Genomic DNA, 3,997 nt, shown 5'->3' on the forward strand with positions numbered 1-3,997 from the left:
CATATAAACTTTACATTCTCATACTGCTTACTACTCCCCTCTTGAAGTGCTGGAAGGGATGGAATTCTAATCCCACCACTACCAGATCCAGCTGAATTAGTTTCCTAACTAGACAAATAGCCTTTTAAATAATACAAGAAATCTGAAAGTATTATGGGATACAGTTTTGGTGGGAGAAACTGCCTAATGATAAACAGACATGCCTAGATGTTGGACTGTTGAATTTGACTATTTTTGTAGGCTTTTGGCAGGAGGTACATCACATTAACAGATATTTGCTGTCTTCTGACCACCTAACTCAACTGAGAAGGTTCTGGAGGCAGGTAGCATCACTGCAATGATCCACAAGCAAGAGGGCAACTCTTGTACCATGGAGGACTGACAAGAAATGAGGGACATGGGCTAAGGCCCTCCTCACAAAAGCAGTGCAAATATGAGGTGTCAGTGGGATGGAGGGAGATGGAATGTTCCAAATGAGTCTGACCTCCCTCCACATTGTGGGAGGAAATGGTTAGGTCTCAAGTCTTATCAAACATTGCAATAACTGCTCCACTGACTTCCTGGAAAATGATTTTGAGATAGGAATGTAAGAGCTGAGGTTGCAGAGATGAAATTCCTTCTCATTTCCCCACCCTTAAAGTATGTGTCATAGGCAGCCCTCTCTTCTGCTTCTGTAGCAGAGATCTGAAACAGGTTCTTCCTTAAACCTTGAAGAGTTGAGTTGTCCCATAAAATGGGACTCTGTTCAAGCCTGAAGCTACTGTCTCAGCAAATCTGAGAAGGAAATAATTGATTGGCCTTGTCAGTAACCAACTGTTTTTCAAAGGGCAGGCAGTAGATTTTTAGGCTGTGGATAACTTTGTTAAGCAGGAAGTAATTCAAAGTCTTCCAAAATCATATATAAGAGGTCAGTGTAGAGACTTCTTAGTGGTCTCTGTTTGTAGGTAGAGAGGATTTGCTGCCTTGTACTTGTCTCTTTTGCAGAGAAGTTTCCCACTTCCTACTAGAAGCGAGTCTGCCTCTTGGTGCCACACCTTCTGCACCTATTTGTAGAAATCTAGGGCTGCAAGTGACTTGCAGGTTTAAATGTTCAGCAGTTGTATCTTGTTTCATTTCCATTCTGAGCTTTGGAGCTACTTAGGTATAGCTTGTTTCTCTGGCCTTCTCTACTAGTGTTTATCCCTACACCTCAACAGCCACACTCTGTCCTCCACATACATTAGGGTTGCTTTTTCTTCAAGTGATAAAACTGCTATTCTAGTTGTGTGGTAGCCACCTCCTTAGGCGGTCCCAGAGACCATAAGCAGTAGTGCTCTCCTTTCAGCATCCAGCTGCTCAAACAATAGCTGTGTTGGTCAACACAGTCCTCTTGCCCACTGCACTGCCTCCATTTCATCTTTCTAATTATGAAATGCTTAATCTCTAGATGTTTGCTTGCTGAGGAAAATCTTCATGGCTTAACTGAAGATTAAACTGAACAGAACTTGACTTTTCTTCTTCCTTCAAAGCCAAGGCAGTTAGCAGCTAACTTTATTAAAAATAAGTTCCTTTTCCGCAGGGTGCTCCAAGCAGGAGCTCTGCTCCTGTTCTGAGTTTGGAAGAACTTAGTGTAACCTCTGGAGCATAAATTTAATATACTAACCCACTTTAATATTCACTAAATGCTGTATTTACCTGGCCCAGGGTAAGCATAGGTAGTGAAAAGGTTAAGGTAGAGGATGTTTGTACAATCTATTATGTAACTTACTTAAACACAGTGCTACTGTTTAGGAAACAAATTCTTCAATGTTTTCAAGTATACACTACTTTCCCCTACTGCTAATGTATAAGCCACAAAAATGAATTTCCATTTTGCACAGTATCTTCACAAGGACAAGATGGGGAACTGATGCAGATTAGTTCTGAAGATGGTTATATAACAGCAGTCAGTTTATTTTAAAGGCAGTTTAACATCAGTGGTTAATTTGGTGGCAGCTTGGCTAGAATCACTGACAGAAAAAATTCTGTTTTTGGAATGGTATCAGTAGTTGAAATACCACCTGGACACTGTGCTGCACCTGTTAACCAAAGGTTTGTGCAAAAGGAAAAATGGCCTTGTCACTGCTTTATGCATAAAGCAGAGTTGCTTTTTTTTTTTAAGCATGTTCCCATGCTCTCAATTCAGGTTGTCTAGCTTTCCTCAGAGATTGAACCTAGTCTATTGATAAAACATCTATAGTGGGAAAACATACACCTTTTGAGAAGGGTTTTTAGTGGACTTGAAAATCTTACCCAAACACCTGGACAGTTAGTAGAAAAGACCCTTGTGGTCCTTCTGTTACAGGCTGAGCATGTCTCCTGTTTAGCTTTCAAAGGTTTTCTCCCACAAGAAGAAAAATAAGACTTCATATTTCCAAGACTAAAATGAGGAGAAAAGCCCCCTACTTTGTGGGGGAAGAAGGGAGTACCTTTCAGAACTAATTTACTTGTTTTACACCCTCTTTAACAACATTTTGTTCTTGGGCTGGTCACCTCTGACATCTCAAAATAGGGCTCATCAATGTACTTGATCAAGCTAAGGCGATTTGTGTGCTCTTCACAAATGGTCAAGGATGCTTTGTGATACAGCTCTTTGGGTACCTTTGCTAATTTTTCAGGTCTTAAACGCACTGAAGATGTCTCTTTTTGGGCTTCAGGGCTGTAAAAGCCTTTTCTTTCTGAGCTGGAGTTACAGATCTTCAGCTTGTGTGACTGACTTTACCCTTGCCCTTTACCCTTCACAGCACACAGTTTTTCCAACTGAGATGATGAAACCTTTACAAAATCATTGCATTCTTGTGGGGTGCTTCTGGGCCTACCTCTACATACTGCACTAGCTGTTTCTCCAGGGTTGTAAGGGGCCAGAGGAAAATTCTCCCAGTACAGGAGCAGCAGAGGGCAGTCAAAGGCTTTATACTATCTTCCCTTGCAGGTGGTGGCAGCAGCCATGGTCATAGAGTTCAGCATGTAGGCAGCTACAGGGAGATGGCTGTAGTTTGAACAGGCCCTGAGGATGCTTTAACTTGTGCTGAAGCACCCTCACCCAGAATCCAGGCAACCCAAAAGCAACTTCAATCCACCACTATCTACCCTCCTCGCTGCTTGGGCTGTGCCTAAGGGGTACAGCTCAAATTCTACCCTTCAATGTTTAGTGATCTCTGCATTACATTTCATTACTTTAAAAAGATGAAAGAAAACCCTCCTCTTTTAGGGAAACAGAGAAGATGTGTATTTCACCACATGCCATCCTCTTTACTTCATGCCACTGTCAAGAGTGGCATAAGGATTACTCAATCTTGGTGTCTGCACCTGCTTCTTGTCAATTCCATGTTAGCTCAGTAAAGCTGCTAAAAGGGACTACTCTCTGGTACAGTGAACCTAAGCAGCCTCAGAGAAACATTGTTTTTGAATATACCTCGGTGGATAGCTCAGTTCTCAGCAGCCAGTTACAGTGGAAGGAGCAGAAAAGCATCTCTGATAGTGGAGCACTAGAAAAATGTCAGGAAGTGTCCTGCAGGGCCTGGCTTCTCCTCCTTACTAGATGAAGTGCAATGAGTCAACTTCTTCTGTTTACTGCAGTTATCTACCATCATCCATTTATGCTGCTTTTCTCTCCTTTTCTGTGAAAGCAGCATAAAATTACTAAAGAGAAATAAAGGGAGATCAGCGCAATGGTTAAACAGCTGTGACACTAGCCCTCTCTGTCATGGTGTTTTACAAACATTTGCATTAAGAAGATTAGCAGATTTGGAAGAACTACTCAAAGCTTTTGGCATATTTAACTATCATTTAGCTAAGGGCTTTCGACCTTTTCGCATCAGACAAACTACTTGTGAATGTGCACATAATCTGCTTCAGTGGTTGATGAGAGAAATAACTAGAGTGTTTTAGTATGATCCTGAGAAGCTGAAGAGGGTCCTCCTATCGGTAAATCCCAGTGCCAAATTTTAGAGTAAAAGTAAAAAAAAATGCAACAATG

The sequence above is a fragment of the Lepidochelys kempii genome, chromosome 3, assembly GCF_965140265.1.
Source record: "Lepidochelys kempii isolate rLepKem1 chromosome 3, rLepKem1.hap2, whole genome shotgun sequence".
Classification (NCBI taxonomy): domain Eukaryota; kingdom Metazoa; phylum Chordata; order Testudines; family Cheloniidae; genus Lepidochelys; species Lepidochelys kempii.